We start from the raw sequence: 12,354 nt of genomic DNA on the forward strand, positions 1-12,354 counted from the left end.
TCACAGCCTTCCTGGCAGTTAACTGTGCTTTTGTGTGCTAATTGCCCTTATCCCAAGATGAGGCCTTTATTATTCTGATGTCCTTATTTTTAAGCTTCACCATCTCTTAGTTACTTAACACACTGCCTGGGAGGGAGCCCTGAAGGCTGGTCTACAGGCCTCACCTGGCTGCAGTGCTAAACCCACACTCTTCAGGACACAGTCCTTTAAACAATCGCTCTGTCCACCTGATTACAGTTTATCCACGAGATCACAGCATGTCTACAGCAGCTATTTTAAGGACTGGGATAGGATGCAAGTGATGGTTTATACCTGGAGATCTATCCAGGCACTTAATACATTGAAAATAAACAATATGATCAACCTCGGGTATGTTTTACCTGATTGGCACTTGCACCTGATCCTACCCAAGTCCTTTAGAACAAAGAGGGTGGGGTTTGCATGTCCTTTCCTTGCATCCAATCCAATGTGGCGGTTTCCTGTGATGCTCAGGTGTGTGGGAGGAGGAAGGAGAGTGGACAGAGAGGTCCTTCCTGGACTTGTAGGGCTGTTGCCTGCTGCGTCTGACCTGATGATGTATTCCGCCCGTGTCTCCAAAACGTCAAAAGCATTTTCAGTGTTGATTTCCCTTAAGAGTTATCAGACCTCATTCAAATGGATGTAATCAGTGTAAGAGGTGACCTTGTGTCCACACAGAGGCTCCTGTATTGAAAGACCTGGAAGTAAACTTCACATATGTGTGCAAATAATTATGGGGGGGAGTAAGGGGGGCAGTGATTGCTGCTCTCTGCTTACATGCTCCCTGAGCTAAATGGGCAGGGGGACTCCCCACGGCTTTGCCATGGTGATGATTTTCAGATCCTGATAGAAGCAGTGGTTCATTCCTGCAGGATAGGGAGCCAGGCACAGGCCAGTGGCACTGAACTTGCTGCGGCAGCATTCATGCATTCCATGGAGCACCACCCCCAACCCCAGAGAATCCCAGTGACAGCTTCCCGAGCCAGGAACTGGGACCCTGCCAGGGTCAGATATGCAGGGACACACCTGGGAGGCTGGCTCTCCTGGGAATACTCCCCAGTCCAAGAGCTTCAGGGAGGGGGCAGCTGAGCCTCACCTCCCTGTGGGATGGAAAAAAGGGACTGGATGAGTGGTCGCCTTTAAAACAGCAGCTGTTCTTGGGAAACGTTGGGGAGTGATGGTCAAGCTGAAGTGCTGGTCAGTGGCCCTGATGTAACCGATGTCCCCTCAACACCCCCCAGGTGCCTGACTCTGACTCCAGGCGAACTGGCCGCAGAGGCTGGGTCTGGGTCATGTCCGGTGTCCCAGCTCGGACCAGAATGCAACACCCAGCAAGAGCAGACAGAGGAAGGGCTAAAGGGAAAAATAAAATTAAAATGTTTACCTTTGAAATTTAGAAACATTGCTAAGGGACTCTGGCTGAAATCTTCAGAACACTTTGAACATTGCTTCAATGTGCAGTCTCTGTGGGAGAATGTGACAGCCCACTTTACTCCTTACAATTTTGAGTCTAAAATATCACTTTTTACCTGAACACGTGAAGAATATGTATGTATAGGAAGGAATCTTTTCCCCCTGATATCTTCTGGCCAGACATTTTTTAGTTACATATTTTTACTGAAAATTGTGCATTTTTATGTTTAATTTGACTCGGTGTAGAAAAAGAATCTCAAACATATGACATTATAAGTCCTGTTTCTGGCAGAAAAGCAAAAGCCTTCAGAGTGGAGACAGTTCGTCTTAACTAGTTATTTATCATGAAAAACAACTGCCTCACCAAGGCTGCAGTTCGCAAAAGTGCTTCTGAGAGAGAAAGAGAAACACGACACCAAGGGAAGATGCTTAGCCTCTCTCTCCAGGTTTAACCAATCAAGAAACATGGGGGGAGGGGGGGGGGCGCAACCAAAAGCTTCCTCCGGAGCTTGAATCTCAGCGACAGGGAAGGAGCTGAAGTGATAAGGACCACACCGCCACCTCCCACCACGTCTGAATGTGCGCTTCCCACTAGGAATTCCAACAGAAAGCGCGGAGTGAAGCAGGTGGCTGCTTATATTTGTGGGAGTTGGGTGTTTGCTTACTGAGTGGTTTAAAATAGTTTCCCTGTTGTCGCCTTTCCGGTACCAGGGAGATGGCAGGGGAGGTCTGCGTGGCCCTGGAGAGGGCAGGACGCTGTGCTGGGGCTGAAGGATCCGGGTTCTGAGCGGAGGCGGGGTCCCCACAGCGGGGAGCCGGGCCCGGGGTGCTGGGAGCTCCCTGCAGACCTGCTCCTCCCCGCAGCTTCTTCCCCCGCCGACCCGCCTGCCACCCTCCCAGCCTGGGGCGCTGGAGGGATGGACGGGGCGCTGGGCCCATCTCTCCCACTGCCCTGAGTTGGGAGCAGGGTGAGGAGAGCCATTTCTGCGGGAAACCAGGAGGCCCATACTGTTCAGGGACCATGGTAAGGTCACTGTCCGAAAGCACATGCGTTAGAACAGCAGAGCCCCCCTAAGGCGCGCACAGTTCCTCGCGACAGCGCCCCCGCCCACACCCGCTGCAAGCCCGTGGGGAGCCTCGCGGTGGGGACACCGCCTGTCCGGCCAGCGTCCTCCGCCTGGGGACAGGCAGGTAAGACCTTCCCAAAGCTCCGACTCCCCAAGTTCTCCATAGTCCCTCCACCCACCCCTGGCCTGGACCCCTCGCCCCCCAGAAGACTGTGGTTTCCCTGGCGAGGGCGCCTTAGAGGGCCTCCGGTCCCGCGTCTCCCCGAGGCCTGAGGTTTGGGGACGCGGGCATGTCGCGCCTCCATGGGCCCCAGTCCGCAGGTAGTAAAGGAAGCGGCATCGTGCCGGCACCTTCCAGTCGCTAAGCGCCACAGCGCCTGTCCGCACCGGGCCTGGGAACCCAGGAGGTGGTCTCGCGTCTGGGACTCAGGCGGGGCCCCTGCCCCAGTCCTGCGCTCTGGGCCTGGGGGTCTCCTCGCGGGCAGGACCCGCAGGTGTGCCCCGCCGCTCCGGCCGAGCTCCGAGCATGCTCAGGCCTCCGCCCCGCCTCCCCTCTGCGCGCTCCCGCGGCCTCTGTGCGCGCTCCATCCCCTGAACGCACCCCTTCCCTTGTGCTCACCCCGTCCCTTGCGCTCCCCCCAGCCCCTGCGCGCGCCCGCCTCCCGCGCGCCCCTCCCCAGGCGCCCCTCCTCCCGGCCTGGAGCCGCCAGCCGCGCGGAGCTGCAGCGCCAGGTTTTCTCCGCCGCCGCGCGCGAGGAGGCGGGAGCCCGGCCCCACACGGAGCCCGGGTTCCACCCGGATTGGTGGCGAGTGGGCAGCGCTGCCTCCCCGCCGGCCCACAGACGGCGCCGGGTGCCCGGTGCCTGCGCCTGGGCTGTGGCGGCGCCGCGCAGGTGCTGAGGTGAGTGGGGCGCCCGTTGCCTGTGGCCGGCTCTGGGTTTGGGGACGGGGCAGGTCCTGGGGGCGGCGGTGCAGCGGGGCTCCGGGCTCCAGTGTCGCCGGACCCGAAGCTGGAGGAGGCCGGGCCCGCTGCCCCGCGGCCCCCCACTGCTCCTCGGCAGGAATAAGTTTGTTGGGCTGCGAGGCGCCACCCCGCTGGGGGCGCAGTGCCGTCCTGCCACGGGGACCTTGGGGTCGGCCCTGCACCCGGGCGAGCCTTCCTGCGGGTGCCCCTGTGGGCGCCTGGCCCCGCGAGTGTGGACGGCAAACTTGGGCTGCGGGGCCGGGACTTGGGGCGAAGGTAGCGGAGCCCTGGGGACCGCGGTGTCGGAACCCCAGGCTTTGGGGACGCCCCGCGTGCCAGCCACCCGCCGGGTCCCTGCTCAGTGGCGCGTCCCTGCAACCCGCTCTGCCTAGGGGGCTAGTGTGTGTGGGGTGCTGTTCATTTCCGGCCACTTCGGGGAGTATTTGCAGTCTTTTGGAGGCGGGGTCCTCCTGGCTCCTTCCGCGAGACCCCCACTCCTCCGTCGAGCTGGGCTCCCCTCTGACACCCAGCCACTGGTGCCCTGGGAGCGGGGTCTGCGGCCCAGCGTGTCCCCTCTGTGCTTCCTGTCTGTATTTTCTGGCTGTGACAGGTGTGGACAGGAGGGTCGCAGAACGTGGGCGCCAGGTCTCCCTGAGCCACTTGGGGTGTCCTGTGCCTGAAAACATGGGCATCGGCATAGCCCGCAAGGAGGAGACAGGCTGCTGGGGACGCTGCTGGCTGCTGGGTCTCCGCATCTGCAGCGCGCACAGGAGGCCCAGGGAGTGCAGGGGAAGCTGGGGTGATGACCCGGGAGTGGGGGTCTGCGTGCAGGGGGGCCCCAAGGGAGTGGGGGTTCGTTTGCAGGGAGGGGCTGGGGAGGAGCAATGCTCCCCGAACTTTCTCTAGTTTTCCTGCTGGGATCTACCTGGCTGGGGCCAATGCTTGCTGAGGACCCTGGGTTTGAATTTCATGAGAGCCCTGTGCTCTTTGCTGTGATGGGAACCGGATGTGTCCAGGCACAATTCCTTCTCTGGTGCTTCTGAGGCTGAAGGTGCAGGCCGCTTAGGGAAGGGAGGGGCCCCGGGCGTCCACCAGGCTGGTGTCCCCTGGCACTTCCTCTGGGCTGATGGGCAAGTTGGTTCTCTGTCTCTGCCCCGTGGGAGAGAAAAAAAAACAAAAAAAACTCGCGCCGGGGAAGCAGCCCTTGGAGATGATTTCCGTGGCGTTCCTGAGAAAATTCACCTTCCCCTTAACTTTATTCCTCATCTTTTCATTCAAGACCGGTGTGCATCTCCGCGGGGCCTGGGCTTGTGATTTCTGAGGCTCGGAACGGGTTTCAGGGCGGTTTGATTGTGGCCGCCTTGGAGAACCTATTGATTGCTGTTTGTTTAAACTGGCTTCACTGCCAGGCTTGGGGAGGAGGGGCGTCAACCTGTTGTTTTTCAGTCTGGACCCTGCCAGGTAGGCGCCAAGCTGGGAAAACTGGCCTTTTTCAAGGAGGGGCCCAGACTACCTACGCAATGACTTGTTTAAGGGGCAGGTCAGAGCCACGTGAAGGTTTAGTAGGAGCAGATTGGCATTGATTGCAGCCTGTATGAGCGCACTTTCCAGTTCCTCATGGGGGAGGGTGGTCAGTTCTGCACCTATTTCTGTGGTGGCTTCATTGGGGGAGGGGGGTCCTTAGCCCTGATAGAGAACAGGCCTTTCCAATGATGTTGGATTTGTCATCATCCATCTATTTTACTAGTTCTCCCTCCTCTTTATTCAGAAGTAGGTCTTCGAATCTTCCCTCTACCCACTAAATATTTCAGCTAGAATTTTTCTTCTGAAAGGTGCACAGGATATCCGTTCCTTCAATTTAGGTCTTAAAAACTAAAGGTAGCCCAGCCGGTATGGCTCAGTGGTTGAGCATCAACCTATGAACTAGGAGCTCATGTTCAATTCCCAGTCAGGGTATATGCCCAGGTTGCAGACTTGATCCCCAGTAGGGGGCGTACAGGAAGCAGCCAATTAATGATTCTCTTATCATTGATGTTTCTACCTCCCTCTCCCTTTCTCTCTGAAATCAATAAAAATATATTTTAAAAAACGAAAGGTAATCTGAATCTCTGAATAATTAAGCTCCTCAGCAGAATCTACTCCCCCCCACCCCACCCATTATAGCTCTGTCTTTTCAGCCAAGTTTGTCCGAGAAAAGTTTTAACCTGTTGGATTCTATGTTCCAAGACATAGGCATGGTAAACGTTAGTCTCAATCTCCCTTTTTATCTAAAGCATTTCATCTTTGGTGACAGCAGGCTTGTATGTGATTTAAATAGAGTTAAGCTACTTCCCATGGTCAGCAGCGAGAAGCCTGTGCGCACAGATGCAAGAGGTTCGCAGTTTTTATTTCCGGGAGCCCAGCGGTGCAGTCTGGTGAAGGAGCCCCGACTTATTAGCTGGACTTGCTGATCTCCGTATTATTTTGATTGTATATTATCAGAAGAACATTTGACCTACATCACTAGGGTTGTTTATACCTTATACACATATCCTGGTGTGGCAGTAGACTGCTTCTGAAACACACTGAAGGCAACTGAAGGGTAAGAAAAGGGAAGGTTATGAAACTGCAGTTCCAATGCTGACTTTCTGTATTCCAGCGATCGGCTTGGGCAGCCCCTGGGGTGTCCGCCCCGCCTTGGGGATCACTGAGGGTGTGGGACTGTTTACCTTCCTCTCAGCACCTCTGGCCCTGCCATTCAGCTGTGTCTGCACCTCTGGTGCTCTGTCCTCTCCTGTGCCTCTGCCATGCAGCACCCTGGCACTGTGTCTGCACCCTGGCACTGTGTCCACTGCAGAACAGCCAGGGACCTGAGCCCTATAACCAATGGGCTAATGTGCGGATGGGGGAGGCTCAGACTGAATGTGGCCCTGCCACCTGCTACAGTCGTGATGGTGGACGAGATCACCTGATAACTCCCTTGAGTCCCCCTTTCCTTAGCTGCACACTTTGGGCTGCATCTGTGTGAGGTACCGAGCTGGGCGGTGTTAGATTGGGCAGGTTAACAGCTGTACAGGCGAATCCAGGAAGTCAGATGAGAAGTAAACGTATTTCGTGTGAAGGCCCAGGTGGGTGATGGTGACAGCACTCCTCCAGGTGGGGTTGGAGACCCAGCCTTCACCCAGCTGTGCAGCTGTCCACACAGCACCGGCTGCTCATTCCCTGCTCGTCCCCATCAAGCATGGGAAGGAGGCAGACCTGAGGAAGGTCCGTGCCCAGACCCGAGTCGTCGGATCTCTAGTTTTCACCCCATTTCCAGGACTCACTGTGAGGGAGGCGGGGTGGGGGACAGCGTTCTCCGACGCGCAGTTATGATGTGTGAGGTCTTGTCCATGTTCACCGCATGTCACTCCCCTCCTTCCCCCCCCCTTTTCCTGGTGGAGAAACCCGGACAGATATAAGGAAAAAATGCTAATACATGCACAGTGCTCACTGTGCTGGAAAACTTTCCCCAGCTCTTTGCCCTCCCAGACAGGTGTGCCGGGTAGCGGAGGGGAGCCGGCTGAGAGGAGGGAAGTCACTGGCTTGAGCCAGGTTCTCAGACAGCACCTGCGCAGGGGGCAGTCCTCTCACCAGAGATGTGCCCAGTTATTTCTTAACAGCCTCACTCTGCCGCTTTTTAGTTCTTGCTTCACTACTTTTCTTGCTGTATCTGCTGGACTGCTCTTCCTTCTGTCTGTCTGAAAAAGTTGGAGAATTTAAAAATGCCAAGGAAGGAAAATAAACTGCATCGAATCTAAAATGTGCTGCAGTGAATTCAATATGATGTGGGTTTATCTGGGTCAGGATCCAGGACCCTCCCCCACCCCCTGCCACCCACATGGGGTCTTTTCATTTTGATGAGCAAATTGTCCAGTTTGTGCCTCTCTCTCTCCCTCTTTATTGATTGATTGATTGATTGATTGATGTTAGAACAAGAGAAAGAGAAACATCGATTTGTTGTCCCACTTGTTGATGCACTCATTGTTTGATTCTTATATGTGCCCGGACCGGGGATTGAACCCACAACCGTGGCATATCAGGATGAGACTCCAACCAACTGAGCCACCCGGCCAGGGTGGAAATCTAGTTTTCTGATTTTTCCTGAACTCGTCCTGCATGCCAGTTGCCTGTGTCCCTCACAGCAATTCCATGCCCTTAGAATGAAGCAAAGGTCCCGTGCGGAAGTGTGTGGCATCTGCTGTCATTCCTGCCATACCTCCCTCCCTGCAGAGCTGAGAGGGGATGTGACCAGCCCCCTCTAGGAGGCTGACCCTGGACCTCCTAGGGGGTCCCCTTCTCAGGCCCACAGCAGCCGTCCCGCCAGGCTGGTTCCCCACTGGGGAACCTGTTGTGAGGTTTTCTCTGCACCTTTGCTCACACGGCCTCCAGGTCTGGTCTCCTCTGGCGTCTTTCCCGCCATGTTCATAACGGTTCCCGCGAGGCTGTATGCCATGTTTCTGGGTTAAGCCTCTCTCGGTACCACTGGGGTGTGGGTATGGTGACCATCTCCGTATGCACCCCTGATGGGTGGTGTTCCACACCCGTGATAGCACCCGCCATGAAGGGGACCAGTCCTACTAGTGTTCCTGAGAGTGAGCGGGTCCCAGGATGCTGGGCGTTCAGTGATAAAACCTGGGAACTCCTGACAGACGGTCGCTCCCCCTTCTGTAAGTTATTCACCTGTCAGCACCGTGCGAGTCCCTGAGAAGGGCAAGGGCTTGAAATTGGAAGTCAGACAGATTCTTCCCAGATCTAAGTTCAGCCCGTAATCGCCGCGTGAACTGTATGTGATGGCACCTTCCCGGCCTTTCCTGGGTTTCAGTATCATCCGCTGTGTGAAGGGACACCGGGCAGTTCCTAGGGTTATTCAGTTCGTTGGAAGACGCTATGCATTAGGCCACTTAGTTGGGCACATCTATGAAATCAGGTGGTGCGGGCACCGGTTCTGAGATGGTGTGTGAGCGCTGCCTGCGGGTCCTCAGCACAGGCCTCCCCTCCTGAGCGCCTGCGAACACCCTTTACGGTAACTCCCGCCTGCAACAGGGCGGGCACCGAAAATCCACTTACTCCCCACAGCACCTGTGCCCGGAGCATTCGTGTCACCTGGAGCTGGTGATGGTGGACAAACGGGTCAGCAGCTGGGGTAGGAAATATTTTAAAAGGTGCTTCTGGTGTTTAAGACTTGAGAAGGCAAGAGCTGGCTCTAAGATTGGTTCCTTTTTAGATAAGGTTTTAGGGGTTCTTTTTGCTTATTAAAAGCCAAAGTCAACAATTTTCATGGTTTTTGGAAGAGAAAATATTTTCCGTATATGAGCCCGGTAATTTCAGCTCAGAACCCTCAGAATACCTGTTTTTCACTCCGAATGAAATCAAAATGGTGCGATTCTGGGAAGGGACTCAGCCTCCCGAGAAAATGAGGGTAGGATGCAGAAGTGCCGCTGACTCCGTAACGATCTTGAGGTTTCTGAAATGAGCACAGACCGCTCCTTTGTTGTCACCGATACAATGTCCTCGCCACCTTTGGGCTGAACTCCTGTGTATAAAAATACTTGTACCCTGCAAGGCTGTCCACAGAAAAGCCCTGGCCTGGCCGTTCACGCCACCTGTGCCTCGTCAGCTTGTCCTGGAACTTTCCGGGGAGGACAGATGTGGCCAGGGGAGTGTGCTTACGCTGAGAAGGGTCCAGGTAGGAGGAGAAGAAAATCGAACAGAAAAATGGCATGACTCAACCCCCACATGTTTTGTGAGGCCTGATTCCAGGCCCACGGCCAGCATCGGAGCCTCACAACCTCAGTCTCATCATCAGTGTCAGGAGAGCTCTTCAGCTCTCAGATGCAAAGATGACTGTTGGTCGTTGGTGCCTCATGTGATGAGCTGTTAGCCAGCTATTGATTCCAGACTCCGCGGGATTAGCGGATGAAGCGGAGCCCGCCCACCGCTTCTACTGTGGTTCATCAGCGGAGGGACATCCTCAAAGAGGTCAGGCTCCGTAAGTAATGCTGCTCATTCCTGGGAAAAGTTACAACACAAGCACGTTATCCCCAGTTCTTGGAACTAAGCAATTGAAAATAGAGGTTTGTCTTTCACAATAGTTGGTGTTTTCAAATGTAAAATGATACTCCTTCCCTCTTGAAACCAGTAGGGAATACGATTTCCTTCCACATGATGCAGGGTCATCATGATGAGCTTAGAGTAGAGGCTCGGGCTGAAGCAGAGGCCACGTAGGATCTAGAGCAGTGATGGCGAACCTATGACACGCGAACTCATTTTTTTGGTTGATTTTTTCTTTGTTAGATGGCATTTAAATATATAAAATAAATATCAAAAATATAAGTCTTTGTTTTACTATGGTTGCAAATATCAAAAAATTCCTATATGTGACACGGCACCAGAGTTAAGTTAGGGTTTTCAAAATGCTGACACGCTGAGCTCAAAACGTTCGCCACCACTGATCTAGAACATACTCTCCACCCTCCCCATAGCCATGTGTGAAGTCTGTGAGTGAAGTTGGTGGGGCCTCCCTCACCAGGTGCTGTGGGCAGCACCCCCTCTGCAAGCCCAGCATCAGCCCTGAGCTGTAATGTTTGCAGTGCACACAGAACATGGTGCATGCAGATGCTTGTGTATTTGTTCAGGCAGCCAACATTCCAAGGGGCAGTGGGACAGTGGCCCATCTCAGACAGTGACCGTCTGCGCTGTCCCTTGCTCCTGTGAACTGGCCACTTGGACTCGCTGCTTCTTCCTGTCTGTGGACCTGAAAGTCAAGTCCACAGCCACTCACACCGCCTTGAATCGTGTGAGCGTGTTCTGAGGGGGGTGCTGAAGACTCCCTCGTGATGAGAGGAGGGTCTCATGGACCTTTCTCACCCTCCTTCACGGCCGTCTCCTCCCGTCTCCTGCGGGAGGGACCGAGAGGTCGAGTGGGCCGTCCTGCGGTAGAAGTGGCCTCACTGCCTTGCTAGCATTGTCACCTGTATTTGTGTTCACTGGCGGAGAATCACGGTCCCGAAGCTTTCTGTGTGGGGCGATGGGAGGGGGGGGGGTCCTACCTGCTGAGCAGTAAATGTCCCGAAAGGTTGCCCCCTGAGCACCCGGTCTTCGCTGGCCACTCACGTGCCTTTCTCTTGTCTTCAGCACATTCCGAGGTCTCATCCACCAGCTACTAGATTCTAACCTAAAATTCCTAGTATCACATGAGCTCACTCATAGTGGAATCTAACGAACAAAATAAACTGACAAACAGATCCAGAGACATGGGAGCATGGAACGGACTGAAGGATCTCCGAAGGAAGGGGCGGGGGGGAGGGAAGATCAACCAAATAACTGATATGCATCGATGCACAAGCCTGGGGCACAGGCAGCAGTGGGTGCAGGCCTGGGCAGAGGACAGCAGTGAGGAGGAAGGGGTCAGTGGGGGAAAAGGGGACATCTGTAATACTCTCAGCAATAAGGAGAAATTTAAAGAATTCCTAGTAGCTTCCCTTCTATTTTTTCTTTCTTAGCGTCACTGAGACCCCGTAGGTACGTTGAGGGGACATGTGTGCATGTGGAAACCCAGTTATTGTGAATTCATGCTTCCACAAGTGCCGCTCAGTTCTTTCATTAGTAGCAATTCGCCAGTACCTAGTCCAGTGGTCGCCACCGGTGGTCTGCAGACCACTGGCGGTCCATGAGGTCTGAAAGGTTGGCGACCACTGTCCTAGTCTATAGTATGGGCTGTAACAGAGATGAGTACTTTGGGGAAAATAATCGTTGCTGTTATTCAAAGCAGCAGTCTTTTGTTCTTAGGAGTTAACGAGCTTTTACAAACGTTAGTCATTTTCTTCTAATGTAGCTCCTCCCATCAGTACATGAAGGTTAGCTGTTAAGAAAAGGACCAGGATGTGAGGAGCTCCTGTTAATCCGAGTTTTAGGGTGGGAGCCAGTCCGCACAGGTGCAGACGCTGTTTGTGATGTGCGAGGTCAAAAGCCCTGAAGATGGGCGATTCTAATGCTGGATCCACCGCTGCTGGCTCTTGAGTCAGAACAGGGCCTTTACCCCTCTCAGCGTGACCTCTCTCAGCGTCACTTTCCTCATTCTGCAGTGGGGGGGCGGGGTTTGGGGGGTGGGGGTCCCTGCAGGGCTGTGTAAACACACAGCCTGCTGCCCAGGATGCAATTAGACCATTCCTAAAATAGCTGAACTTATCATTCCAGTCTTATTCTCCTGATGCCTCATTCAGCCTGATACTTGTGTGGTTGAAGAAATAAATGAAATGTCATTCTTTTAAAATGCCCCATCCAGTGACTTCATCTGTGGGGAGACATGCCATCTCCCTAGGCGGCGTGGCAGCAATGCTGTCCTCATCTTAGGGTCACGATTAGAGAGCCCCTGGTGCGGTAGCGCTATTTGAGGTTTCACTTGGAGACATGGTTTTGGCTGCCGTCAAGAATCTTCCTTATTAACAAGAAGGAAATAGTGAATTCTGCGCATTCTTCCTCCTTCAGTGGCAGCCTATCCTGCAAACCTGGGGGTGTGGGGGGGAAAAGGGGAGGGGGGGACCTACCTGCCCACATACCACAGAACAGGAATCTAAGCGCGTTGCTTTTAGTCACAGGAGAATTAAATATAAAGAAGGTGTACACATTTTTAAAATCTGGAATGCAGCGCTAAGGGGTCCATTCGTGTTTACTCTGAAGAGCATTCTTCATGGTGCTGTGAGTCTACAGCTTCTCGAGCGCCGCAGTGAGGACTGGCGTGTTGTTAATATGTGCGCTGCCAGGGAAGTTGACACATCTGAAGAGAGAGAGGTTCACGCTACTTTACTTCCATGCATTTGTATAACCTTTAAAGAATGAATGTTTCTCTGCCTCCTTCCTGTGTGTAGGTTT

General features: G+C 54.2%; 1 protein-coding gene across 2 annotated transcripts in view; it reads left to right on the top strand.

The window, feature by feature from the left end:
• The first annotated feature begins 3,219 nt into the window (after positions 1 to 3,219).
• CNTN4 (contactin 4) overlaps positions 3,220 to 12,354 on the top strand; it is a 398,511-nt gene continuing 389,376 nt past the window's right edge. For both annotated transcript variants that reach the window (XM_036333343.1, XM_036333344.1), the window contains exon 1: positions 3,220 to 3,399. The gene's annotated coding sequence lies outside the window, so the exon portion shown is untranslated. The remainder of the gene's footprint in view (positions 3,400 to 12,354) is intronic.

This window comes from Myotis myotis, unplaced genomic scaffold, assembly GCF_014108235.1.
Source record: "Myotis myotis isolate mMyoMyo1 unplaced genomic scaffold, mMyoMyo1.p scaffold_m19_p_13, whole genome shotgun sequence".
Taxonomy (NCBI): Eukaryota; Metazoa; Chordata; class Mammalia; order Chiroptera; family Vespertilionidae; genus Myotis; species Myotis myotis.